The following is a 13,911-nucleotide window of genomic DNA, read 5'->3' as shown; positions in this document are numbered from 1 at the left end:
CACGAATGGCTGAACTTTCAGTCATTCTGGGCCTAAATTCTGAAGTGCCATACTGACACCTCTTCCTTCTCCATCCAGTCACAATCTAAATCCACTTTAATCAGTTTGTTCAGATATATCCTGAGACACTTCTGTGGGCTTTACACCTAGACCTTTGTGCCCGGAGGTAGGGACACTAGCATCACTCAACAATACCCATAAAGCTGTAACAGTATTCTCCTGTGTGTTTGTTCATCAGACTGTCCTGACATGCTGGGACATACCTCTGCAACAGGCACAACTTGAATCCAGAACTTCTAGTCCAGAGCTAGGAACACTACCACACAAGTTCAGGAATTGGAATCAAATCCAGAGCTCTGGCTCAGAGACAGGGACACTACCCACTGCACTACCATACCCAGATTTTGGGTCATATTTTAGTGCCCACTTTCAGCTTGATGTGGATTTATTATAATCAGGTTCCCATTACTGAATTACAAACAACACTTTGTATTGTTAAACAAATGCAAGATATTTGTCTCAACTGTAGGATATTGAGTGTATATGCTATGCCATTGAAATTAACTATGACCATCTTTAAGTGCTATTATCTGTAGTATGCAATATTAAGGAAAGACATCCTGCAGACACACTCTGCCCAATGAAGGGTCTCAAATAGATATTTATTACTGAACACCAGAGACGAAGGAAGAGCTTAATTTCTGGCCCCAAAACACCGATCACTCTTACCCAACTCTCACGTGTGACTCCCCTTTTCCTAAAACCATGAAATGACACCAGGCCGCAGATTACTGTCCAGCCTCTCCTCCCCACTGACTGTGTCAACAATCTGTCCCTCCTCCCCCTAACCACACAAGGCAAACCAAGCTCAGAGTCTTTGTGAAAATCAAGGCCGGAGTGTGCAGGCCTCCTGGAGAGGGATGGGCATTTTAAAATTGAAGGGGGAGGGGGAGGTGGCAGTAATATCACACACTGGGCTGAGGGGTGGCTGATGGAGTTTAGTTTGGATTAATGCGAGGTATTGGATTTGATAAATCAAACGGCAGCAGGACCTATACATTAAAAGTAGGGTCTTTGGCAGTGCTGTATAACAGAAACCTAGGCCGTCAGATTTAATTCTTTAAAATTTGCATCTCATATACATAGTGTGGTTAAGAAGGTGTTTAACACACATGTCTTCATAGGACAGACCTTTGAGTATCGGAATTGGGATGTCATGTTGTGATTGTACAGGATATTGCTGAGACCTCTTCTGGAACACTGTGTCTAGTCTGGTCACCCTGCCCGCTCATTCCATAGGCACACCACCCTCTGGGTGAAAAAGCTGCCCCTTAGGTCACTTTAATATTTCCCCTCTCACCTTAAGCCTATGTCCTCTAGTTTTGGGCTCCACGTATCCTTAGAAAATACCTTGACTATTCACTTTGATATTACTGACGTTGATATTATTAAGCTGGAGAGGATTGAGAAGAGAATAACCTGGATGTTGGTGGGAAAGGAGGGAGTGAGCTCTAAGGAGAGACTGGATCGACTGGGACTTTTTTCACTGAAGAATATGAGATTAAAGGGTAACTTTGCACAGGTTTATAAAATAATGAGGGTTAAATAGATGTCTTTTCTCTAGGGTTGAGGATTCAAAACTGAGGGATTTTTAAGGTGCGAGGAAAAAAGATTTACGAAATTCATGAGAGGTAATTATGTTAGACAGAAGATGGCTTGTGTGTGGAATGAACTTCCAGAGGAAGTGGTGAAAGCAGGTACAGTTACAACGTTTAAAGGACATTTAGATCAGTCCATGGATAGGACATCAGTTTGGATGGTGCTGTGAGCAGCTGCCCTCTGCCCCCTCCTCTCTGAATGAATCCCTGTTGGTTTTCACCCTCTGCCACTGCCTGTGCAGTGGCGTGGGGAGGCCAGCAGAGGGTGGCATTGCATCACTTTAAGCACCACAGAGACTGCCAGACCTGCCCCACACAGAGACACACAGAAACACACACGGGGATGGTTAGGGCACTGCGTGAAGCTCATCTGGTAACTTAAATGAAACAAAAAGAAATACTCAGTTCGTCTCGTAAACTGTTAAAATATGCGGGACAGATCTGCCAAATTCTACTGTTTAAATAAAATCATCAATTTATTTTTTTCACTCTGAAAGTGAACATTTTACATGAAGTATTCACAACTCTGGGACCCTCTATCTCTTAACTTCTTATCACCCGACTCCAGCTCTATAGCAATATACTGTTTCTGGGTTTTCTATCCTCTCATACCACAGGTGCTTGTAAGCTCTCAGTTTATAATAGTATTCCCTCTCTGTTCCAACTTCATCACATTATACCCTGATGAATATCGATAAGTGGGACCTATCCGATTTCTCTTGTTCTGTGGTTTGTCAATATTTCATTCGCTCCGTCTGGTGTGTGTCAGGACTTTTGTTGCTCCATTGACAGCATGTCATTATTCCACTCTGTCCATAGGAATATATCAGTATTTCACTTACTCACACTCATGTGTGTGGGGCAGGATTTCAGTTGTTTCATAGGGACTGTGACACTATAACAATCTCAATGTTTGTAGGTGGCACCGAACCTGGAAGTTATCTGAAGTCTATGGAGGAGAGTGTGGAATTCTAACAGGACAATCACACGTTGCTGCAGTGTTCAGTTTCTGGCAGATGGGGATCAGTGCAGAGCAGTTTGAGGTGATACACTTTGGTAGGAAAGACAATGAAAGACAATTTAAAACAGACTGTGCCATTATAAAGGGGCTGCAGGAGCAGAGAGCGCTGGGTGTATATGAGCACAGATTGTTGAAGATGTCAGGACAAGTGGGGAGAGCAGTAACTCTCACAACTTAGTTTCAGTATCTGAGCTGTTTATTGGGGGAGGTGTAGGAGGCAGTCTCGGTGCTCCCTTCCTGGGAGGTGGTGGTGACGATGTGATGTGAGCCCACCCTCCTGCCCACTGAGACCGTGGGGATTCCATTTGTACCAGCTCGACACAAAAGGGAGATGGCATCAGGGCCACAGCTTCTAAGTCGTGCCAGGGGGAACCGGAGCTGCCAGTGGGTTTAAAGTGAGAATTGCCCTTCACTGAACATTGCTCCTTACTCGGTTGGTGGGACGTGGATGTTTCAGAATCTCCACATGAGGCGTCCCTGTCGTCTCCGGCTCCTACCAGGGTCCTCCCCACATGGCGGGGGGGGGGGGGTGAGGGAACGGATATCGGGCACTCCACCACTTGGCTTGGCCATTTCTGACCTATTCCAGGCTGTTTCTCCTGGAATGGGAGAAAGGGAGGGAGAGAGTGAGGGTGGGAGTGGGTGGTCCTGCTGTTAGTGCTGGTGTAGGTGGGGAGGGGGGCATGGTGAGGTGTCTGGAGGGAGCCAGTCCACAGTGTTGTATTCATGCAGTGTTATTAGTGTGGGGGTGAAGTGGAGGGAGGGGGGGAGAGAGAGGGGGAGAGAGAGAGAGACAGACAGAGACAGAGAGAGAGAGGGATGGTGCTTCATGCAGCAGTGAGAGTGGTGGAGCATGAGCCTTGTTCGGTGGTTGGTGCTATAACAGATATACCGTGAGTGTGAGGGAGCAGAGAGAACACGGTGACCCTTATCCTGACAGAGTGGGGAAGGTTATTGATGTTTGTCCTGTATTGCTGGACATTTCTTCAGACCACAGATACTGCACTGAGCTGGGTGGTGAGCTCAGACCATGCTCGGTGGGTCTGGTGGTGTCGCCCCCTCTGGGAAGAGAATGGTCCCCCTCTGTACTAGCCCATCCACCAGGCCCTCCGTGCCCCTGTTGACAAACCATAGTGTAATTGTCCCTTATCTGCCAGGCTCGGGGTAAACTGTCCAGGGCAGCTCCAAACTGAGAAAGCTCAATCGTGTGCCCAATGGGCTTTTAAAGATGGCCCCAGTGTCAGGGATCACGGAATATCCAGGGGCATCTGGGTGATGGTGAGTACCTCCAGCCATGAAGGACTCCATTTACAAAGCTGGAGAACAAATGCTCATCCAAAACTCTCCATCATCTGACCTCACAACAATATCCCATTTTCCCATTTTTCCTGGGAAGACAGGCTCATGTTACAGGATGTTATCGAAGTGTCTCCATTTCAGTATTCTGCAACCTGGGAACATATCCTTCCATGACACTGTCTCTCAGTCTCCCCCTTCTCTGTCTATACACCAAGCCCCTCCCATGTGATGATATTTAAACTGAGTCCCCCGCCTGGTCTCCCTGGCAGTGATATTCACACCCACAGCGCCCCCTTGTCAGGGCAACAATGGAGATATGGAGCTGTAAATGGGTGGGAGCTGCACATCCTGACACTTCCAGCCCGGGCTGCAACTTTCCCCACACTGGGCAGGGATCTAATACAGAGTTAATGAGGAATGCACTGGGGTGGTGTACACAGTCCTCCATGCTGGGAGGGTAACTGCTCCTGGGTTACAGTTCAATGCAGTGGGGTGGTGTACACAGTCCTACATGCTGGGAGGGTAACTGCTCCTGGGTTCCAGATCAATGTACTGGGGTGGTGTACACAGTCCTACATGCTGGGAGGGTAACTGCTCCTGGGTTACAGATCAATGTATTGGGGTGGTGTACACAGTCCTCCATGCTGGGAGGGTAACTGCTCCTGGGTTACAGTTCAATGCACTGGGGTGGGGTACACAGTCCTACATGCTGGGAGGGTAACTGCTCCTGGGTTACAGATCAATGCACTGGGGTGGTGTACACAGTCCTACATGCTGGGAGGGTAACTGCTCCTAGGTTACAGATCAATGCACTGGGGTGGGGTACACAGTCCTACATGCTGGGAGGGTAACTGCTCCGGGGTTACAGATCAATGTATTGGGGTGGGGTACACAGCCCTACATGCTGGGAGGGTAACTGCTCCTGGTTTACAGATCAATGTACTGGGGTGGTGTACACAGTCCTACATGCTGGGAGGGTAACTGCTCCTGGGTTACAGATCAATGTACTGGGGTGGAGTACACAGTCCTACATGCTGGGAGGGTAACTGCTCCTGGGTTACAGATCAATGTACTGGGGTGGAGTACACAGTCCTACATGCTGGGAGGGTAACTGCTCCTGGGTTACAGATCAATGTACTGGGGTGGAGTACACAGTCCTACATGCTGGGAGGGTAACTGCTCCTGGGTTACAGATCAATGTACTGGGGTGGAGTACACAGTCCTACATGCTGGGAGGGTAACTGCTCCTGGGTTACAGATCAATGTACTGGGGTGGTGTACACAGTCCTACATGCTGGGAGGGTAACTGCTCCTGGGTTACAGATCAATGTACTGGGGTGGTGTACACAGTCCTACATGCTGGGAGGGTAACTGCTCCTGGGTTACAGATCAATGTACTGGGGTGGTGTACACAGTCCTACATGCTGGGAGGGTAACTGCTCCTGGGTTACAGATTAATTCACGGGTGATCACTGCACATGTCGCTGAGCTGGTCAGACTGTCTGGTTGAGGTTTATAGATACTGCAATGATGTGGTTTGTGCAGCTCCCCATGCTGGATGGATATTTGTTTCAGGTTCACACATTAGTGCCCTGCTGTGGTCTGCACAGCTCCCTGTCCTGGACAGATATCTAGTCCGGGTTTATAGATCAATGCACTGCTGTGGTCTGCACAGCTCCCCGTCCTGGACAGATATCTAGTCCGGGTTTATAGATCAATTCACTGCTGTGGTCTGCACAGCTCCCCGTCCTGGACAGATATCTAGTCCGGGTTTATAGATCAATGCACTGCTGTGGTAAACACAGCTCCCCGTCCTGGACAGATATCTAGTCCGGGTTTATAGATCAATTCACTGCTGTGATCTACACAGCTCCCCGTCCTGGACAGATATCTAGTCCGGGTTTATAGATCAATTCACTACTGTGATCTACACAGCTCCCTGTCCTGGACAGATATCTAGTCCGGGTTTATAGATCAATGCACTGCTGTGGTCTGCACAGCTCCCCGTCCTGGACAGATATCTAGTCCGGGTTTATACATCAATGCCCTGATCTGATCTGTGTGCAGTGTTCCACTCTGGCCAGATTGCTGGGTTGTATTGACCAGTGTAATGGATGAATCTGGACAGATTGCTGGGTTGTACTGAGCAGGACACTGGCCTGGTCTGTACAGTGTTCCACGGTGAACAGATATCTCCTCTGGGTGTATGGTGTCTGGGCTGGTTCTGTGAGGTGGATTGAGAATGTGGTATATCTAACCATTTCAGCTGATCTGGCAATTCCTTTAGTTCCCATTCCTATCATTGGACCCTCCGTGTCTCACCCTATTAATGTTACAGTGTGTCCAGGTACAGTACATCATGTTGGTGGGGTGGGTAGGGGGAAAAGGTCATGGACAGGTCAAGGAGTTCCCCGGAACGTTCTGTCACCAACATTCTATAACTGACATTCCCCGGAACGTTCTGTCTCCAACATTCTATAACTGACATTCCCCGGAACGTTCTGTCCCCGACATTCTATAACTGCCATTCCCCGGAACGTTCTGTCCCCGACATTCTATAACTGACATTCCCGGGAACGTTCTGTCCCTGACATTCTATAACTGACATTCCCCAGAACGTTCTGTCCCTGACATTCTATAACTGACATTCCCCAGAACGTTCTGTCTCCAACATTCTATAACTGCCATTCCCCAGAACGTTCTGTCCCTGACATTCTATAACTGACATTCCCCGGAACGTTCTGTCTCCAACATTCTATAACTGCCATTCCCCGGAACGTTCTGTCACCGACATTCTATAACTGACATTCCCCGGAACGTTCTGTCCCTGACATTCTATAACTGCAATTCCCCAGAACGTTCTGTCTCCAACATTCTATAACTGACATTCCCCAGAACGTTCTGTCCCTGACATTCTATAACTGACATTCCCCGGAACGTTCTGTCCCTGACATTCTATAACTGTCATACCCCGGAACGTTCTGTCCCCAACATTCTATAACTGACATTCCCCGGAACGTTCTGTCCCTGACATTCTATAACTGACATTCCCTGGCACGTTCTGCCCCTGACATTGTTTGTGAACGGCCGGACGTCAGTGAATTGAACAAACGATAAGATCCCGAGGGAAGCGATCCCGTTCCAGGGAGAAGGAGACACTGTTCCAAAAGCCCCTCAGGCAGTTAAAGGGGGGAATACGTTTTCCCTGCGTTTACATTTCTCCACGACACAGGATCGACCACAATTTAGACCAAAATACAGGAATTCCCAAACTCTGTTTGTCTTCAGGAAACTGGGAGAGAATCCTTCAGGACAGTAACGTTCCTACCCTCCGTATTTGGAACTGGGAAGGAGTGACCTGTGTCTGCTCTCGAGTGAGTGAGAGTGTGGGAATGTTCTAGAAACCATCTGTCCTTATGGACGTGTCTCTGTGTGTTTGGGGAGGGAGGGTTTCTTGTGGTTTATGTCACATGTTTGTCAGTAATTCCAACCTTCCCATTTGTTATTCCAGCTCCAATTATTTTAATAAATCCCTGAATGCAGGGACACATTTGAAAATCTCACTGGGTCCCCGATCAAACGGGTCCCTTTGCCTCCAGGCTGATGGATAATGGGTTTGTTTTCCTTCCTCACAGTTAACGTAGTGACCATCTATGTCCTGCTTTATAAAGATTGTGGATTGTCTCCATGTGTCAGACGTTACCTGGGGGCCATGGCAGCGGCGGATCTCCTGGTCATTATCCTCGACCTGATCCTGAGACACATTCCCATTGTTTATGGGGAACAGTTTTATTTCCTGATGTACTCCGTCCCCGTGTGTAATATCCACGCCGCCCTGCTTTATGCAGCCACTGACTGCTCCGTCTGGTTCACCGTCACTTTCACCTTTGATCGGTTTGTGGCTATTTGTTGCCAGAAGCTGAAAAGTAAATATTGCAGTGAGAAAACGGCGGCTGTGGTTCTGGGAGCAGTGACTGTGCTGAGCTGTTTAAAGAACATTTCCTGGTATTTTATGCTCGAGGCTCGGTATTTGCTGGTGAACACCCCCTGGTTTTGTGATGTAACAGTCGCTGTTCATTACTCCATTGTCTGGGTCACAATCGAGTTCCTCCACCACATTCTAACCCCGTGTGTCCCATTTCTCCTGATTCTGCTGCTCAATGTTCTCACCGTCAGACACATTTTAGTGACCAGCAGAGCCCGCAGGAGACTCCGTACTCACACCAATGGGGACGCTCAGTCTGACACTGAAATGAGAAACCGAAAAAAATCCATCATTTTACTGTTTGTGATCTCGGCCAATTTCATCCTGTTATGGTCAGTGTTAATGCTGTTTTCTATATGGAGACGGATGTGGATGATTGTGGATACCCCTGTGTATCTCCATCCCTTTGTGCAGGAATTGGGCTTCATGCTGCAGCTCCTCAGTTGCTGCACAAACACCGCGATTTATGCCGTGACCCAGACTACGTTCAGGCAGCAGCTGAAGAATGTGTTGAAATATCCCTTCACCCAAATCCATCCATCCATCAAATTCCCTCATTAATCAATCCATCTGGGATTTTCTCATTTCAGTTCAGTGTTTCAGTGATGGAGCAGCCTGTCGCTATGGTAACAGACTGGGGGTATCGCTGGTTTGTCCATCCTTATCCCACAGGGGGGTTACAGGGAAACATTTCAATGTTTCTCACAACTCAGGGGCCAGTGAGAAAAGGCACCATCCCACTGACTGGATCCATCACTTCCATTTGTAACCAATAAAAATGTTGATTAAAGCGTGCCGAGCAGCAGAGTGACCGATGTTGTTGTGTGTCTTTGTGTTGGAGAAGCTGAGCTGGAGAGAGACAGACTCAGCCCCAAGTCCTGGTCCTCAGGGAAGGGGAGGGCACCGCGCCCTGAGCTCAGGAGCTGGGTTTAACTCCCTCTGACCCCCCCATTCCAACCTGGCCTCCCCAATTGCTCACCCCCACTTTTCCTCCTCAATTCTCTCCATCTCTCCCTTCCTGCACAATCTCTCTTTCTCACCACCTCTCCCTTTCACTCTCTCTGGTCCCCTCTCAGAGCCCCCAACCCCAGTTTCTCCACCTGCCTCCACTATTCTTTCTGCCTCACTCTCCCCCTCTCTCTCTCTCACACCCCCAACATGAGTTTATCCACCTGCCTCCATTCTTCTCTCTCCCCCTCACCCTCTCTCTCTCCTGCCATCTCTATCTCCTTCTCACAATTCTGGCTCTACCCCATTTTCCCCACCTCCCACTTCCCACATCTCTCGATCATCTCACACCCACAAGCCCCCCCACCCCCCCAACCCCCACAAGCAGACTCACCACCAACCTGCAGTCTCTGGGTCAGAGGGAGAGGGAAGGACCAGGGAGACAGAGTGTGTCAGAGAGAGAGAATAAGGGCGGGACAGAAGGGAGAGAGATTCAGTTTGAGAGAAACGGAGGGTGGTGGGAAAAGAGAGACCAAGATAGGGAGATCGAGAGTGAGAGAAGATGGAGAGAGAGCGAAGGAGCAGGGAAAGACAGAGAGAGAGGGAAGGGAGAAATAAGGTGAGGGAGGGAGGGAGAGAGAGAGAAATAGGGGAGGACATAATGAGAGAGGGGTCAGAGAGAGAGGGGGGGCAGAGAAAGAGGGGGGGCAGAGAGAGAGGGGGGGCAGAGAGAGAGGGGGGGCAGAGAGAGAGGGGGGCAGAGAGAGAGGGGGGCAGAGAGAGAGGGGGACAGAGAGAGAGGGGGACAGAGAGAGAGGGGGACAGAGAGAGAGGGGGACAGAGAGAGAGGGGGGCAGAGAGAGGGGGCAGAGAGAGGGGGCAGAGAGAGTGGGAGACAGAGAGAGGAGGGACAGAGAGAGAGGGGGACAGAGAGAGAGGGGGACAGAGAGAGAGGGGGGCAGAGAGAGAGGGGGGCAGAGAGAGAGGGGGGCAGAGAGAGAGGGGGGCAGAGAGAGAAGGGGACAAAGAGAGAGGGGAACAGAGAGAGGGGGACAGAGAGAGGGGGACAGAGAGAGGGGGCAGAGAGAGCGGGGGCAGAGAGAGAGGGGAGCAGAGAGAGAGGGGGCGGGGGGGCAGAGAGAAGGCGAGAGAGAGAGGGAGGCAGAGAGAGAGGGGGGAGAGAGAGAGGGTGACAGACAATGTGGGGGACAGAGAGAGAGAGAGACACACAGAGAGGGGAGACAGAGAGAGAGGGAGACAAAGGGAGAGGGGAACAGAAAGAGAGGGGAACAGAGAGAGTGGGGAACAGAGAGAGAGGGGGGCAGAGAGAGAGGGGGGCAGAGAGAGAGGGGGGCAGAGAGAGAGGGGGGCAGAGAGAGAGGGGGGCAGAGAGAGAGGGGGCAGAGAGAGAGGGGGGCAGAGAGAGAGGGGCAGAGAGAGAGCGGGGCAGAGAGAGAGCGAGAGAGAGGGGGCAGAGAGAGAAGGTACAGAGAGAGAGGGAGACAGAGAGAGAGGGGAACAGAGAGAGAGGGGACAGAGAGAGTGGGGACAGAGAGAGAGGGGGACAGAGAGAGAGGGGGACAGAGAGAGAGGGGGACAGAGAGAGAGGGGGACAGAGAGGGGGGGGCAGAGAGAGAGGGGGGCAGAGAGAGAGGGGGGCAGAGAGAGAGGGGGGCAGAGAGAGAGGGGGGCAGAGAGAGAGCGAGAGAGAGGGGGCAGAGAGAGAAGGTACAGAGAGAGAGGGAGACAGAGAGAGAGGGGAACAGAGAGAGAGGGGAACAGAGAGAGAGGGGAACAGAGAGAGAGGGGGGCAGAGAGAGAGGGGGGCAGAGAGAGAGGGGGGCAGAGAGAGAGGGGGGCAGAGAGAGAGGGGGGCAGAGAGAGAGGGGGGCAGAGAGAGGGGGGGGCAGAGAGAGAGGGGGGGCAGAGAGAGAGGGGGGGGCAGAGAGAGAGGGGGGGGCAGAGAGAGAGGGGGGGCAGAGAGAGAGGGGGGGGCAGAGAGAGAGGGGGGCAGAGAGAGAGGGGGGCAGAGAGAGGGGGCAGAGAGTGGGGAGACAGAGAGAGGGGGACAGAGAGAGGGGGAGACAGAGAGAGGGGGAAAGGAGAGAGGGGGAAAGGAGAGAGGGGGAAAGGAGAGAGGGGGGACAGAGAATGGGGGGACAGAGAGAGAGAGGGACACATAGAGGGGGGTCAGAGAGAGGGGGCGACAGAGAGAGGGAAGGATAGAGAGAGAGGGGGACAGATAGAGGGGGCAGAGAGAGAGGGGGACGGGGGGGACAGAGAGAGGCGGGGGACAGAAAGAGGGAGGACAGAGAGAGAGGGGGACAGAGAGACAGGGGGACGGGGGGACAGAGAGAGAGGGGGACAGAGGGAGTGGGGGACAGAGAGAGATTAGGGCAGAGAGAGACGGGGCAGAGAGAGCGAGAGAAAAAGAGGGGGGCAGAGAGAGAGGGGGACAGAGAGAGAGGGGGAGACAGAGAGAGAGGTGAACAGAGAGAGGGGGGTGCAGAGAGAGGGGGGTGCAGAGAGAGGGGGGGGCAGAGAGAGAGGGGGGCAGAGAGAGAGGGGGGCAGAGAGAGAGGGGGACAGAGAGAGAGGGGGACAGAGAGAGAGGGGGACAGAGAGAGAGGGGGACAGAGAGAGAGGGGGACAGAGAGAGAGGGGGACAGAGAGAGGGGGACAGAGAGAGAGGGGGACGGGGGGACAGAGAGAGAGGGTGTCAGAGAGAGGGGGACAGAGAGAGAGGGGCAGAGAGAGAGGGGCAGAGAGAGTGTGGAGCAGAGAGAGGGGGGCAGAGAGAGAGGAACAGAGGGAGTGGGGGACAGAGAGAGAGAGGGGCAGAGAGAGGGGGCAGAGAGAGGGGGACAGAGAGGGGGGCAGAGTGGGCGGACAGAGGGGTACAGAGAGGGGGGACAGAGAGGGGGGACAGAGAGGGGGGACAGAGAGGGGGGGACAGAGAGAGGGGGACAGAGAGAGGGGGACAGAGAGAGGGGGACAGAGAGAGGGGGACAGAGAGAGAAGTGGACAGAGAGAGAGGGGACAGAGAGAGTGGGGTCAGAGAGAAGGCGACGGGGGGGGACAGTGAGAGAGAGGGACAGAGAGAGAATGGGGACAAAGAGAGGGGGGCAGAGAGAGAGGGGGGCAGAGAGAGAGGGGGGCAGAGAGATAGGGGGGGCAGAGAGAGAGGGGGACAGAGAGAGAGGGGGACAGAGTGAGAGGGGGACAGAGAGAGAGGGGGACAGAGAGAGAGGGGGACAGAGAGAGAGGGACAGAGAGAGTGGGGGGCAGGGAGAGAGGGGTCAGAGAGCAAGGGGGGCAGAGAGAGCGCGAGAGAGAGGGGGGAGAGAGAGAGGGAGATAGAGAGAGGGAGATAGAGAGAGAGGGGAACACAGAGAGGGGAACACAGACAGCGGGGGGCAGAGAGAGGGGAACAGAGAGAGGGGGCAGAGAGTGGGGAGACAGAGAGAGGGGGACAGAGAGAGGGGGAGACAGAGAGAGGGGGAAAGGAGAGAGGGGGAAAGGAGAGAGGGGGGAAAGGAGAGAGGGGGGACAGAGAATGGGGGGACAGAGAGAGAGAGGGACACATAGAGGGGGGTCAGAGAGAGGGGGCGACAGAGAGAGGGAAGGATAGAGAGAGAGGGGGACAGATAGAGGGGGCAGAGAGAGAGAGGGGGACGGGTGGGGGACAGAGAGAGGCGGGGGACAGAAAGAGGGAGGACAGAGAGAGAGGGGGACAGAGAGACAGGGGGACGGGGGGACAGAGAGAGAGGGGGACAGAGGGAGTGGGGGACAGAGAGAGATTAGGGCAGAGAGAGACGGGGCAGAGAGAGCGAGAGAAAAAGAGGGGGGCAGAGAGAGAGGGGGACAGAGAGAGAGGGGGGAGACAGAGAGAGAGGTGAACAGAGAGAGGGGGGGGGCAGAGAGAGGGGGGGCAGAGAGAGGGGGGGCAGAGAGAGGGGGGGCAGAGAGAGGGGGGGGGCAGAGAGAGAGGGGGACAGAGAGAGAGGGGGACAGAGAGAGAGGGGGACAGAGAGAGAGGGGGACAGAGAGAGAGGGGGACAGAGGGAGTGGGGGACAGAGAGAGATTAGGGCAGAGAGAGACGGGGCAGAGAGAGCGAGAGAAAAAGAGGGGGGCAGAGAGAGAGGGGGACAGAGAGAGAGGGGGAGACAGAGAGAGAGGTGAACAGAGAGAGGGGGGGGCAGAGAGAGGGGGGGGCAGAGAGAGAGGGGGACAGAGAGAGAGGGGGACAGAGAGAGAGGGGGACAGAGAGAGAGGGGGACAGAGAGAGAGGGGGACAGAGAGAGAGGGGGACAGAGAGAGGGGACAGAGAGAGGGGGGACAGAGAGAGAGGGGAACACAGAGACAGGGGACAGAGAGAGAGGCGACAGAGAGAGAGGGGGGCAGAGAGAGAGGGGGGCAGAGAGGAGAGGGGGCAGAGAGAGAGGGGGCAGAGAGAGAGGGGGGCGAGAGAGAGGGAGACAGAGAGACGGGAACTGAGAGAGAGTGGAGCAGAGAGAGGGGGCAGACAATAGGGGACAGAGAGAGGGGTTGTCAGAGAGAGGGGGGACAGAGAGAAGGGGTGGAGAGAGAGAGAGAAGGGGATAGAGAGAGAGAAGGAGGCAGAGAGAAGAGGGCAGAGAGATGGCGACAAGAGAGGATGACAGAGAGAGGGGGACAGAGAGAGAGGGGGACAGAGAGAGGGGGGGACAGAGAGAGGGGGGGACAGAGAGAGGGGGGGACAGAGAGAGGGGGGGACAGAGAGAGGGGGGGACAGAGAGAGGGGGGACAGAGAGAGGGGGGGACAGAGAGAGGGGGGGACAGAGAGAGGGGGGACAGAGAGAGGGGGGACAGAGAGAGAGGGGGACAGAGAGAGAGGGGGACAGAGAGAGAGGGGGACAGAGAGAGAGGGGGACAGAGAGAGAGGGGGACAGAGAGAGAGGGGGACAGAGAGAGAGGGGGACAGAGAGAGGGGAACACAGAGACAGGGGACAGAGAGAGG

The sequence above is a fragment of the Chiloscyllium punctatum genome, chromosome 29 (assembly GCF_047496795.1).
Source record: "Chiloscyllium punctatum isolate Juve2018m chromosome 29, sChiPun1.3, whole genome shotgun sequence".
NCBI classification, from domain to species: domain Eukaryota; kingdom Metazoa; phylum Chordata; class Chondrichthyes; order Orectolobiformes; family Hemiscylliidae; genus Chiloscyllium; species Chiloscyllium punctatum.
The sequence above is the reverse complement of the archived record's forward strand: the minus strand, read 5'-3'. Positions refer to the sequence as shown.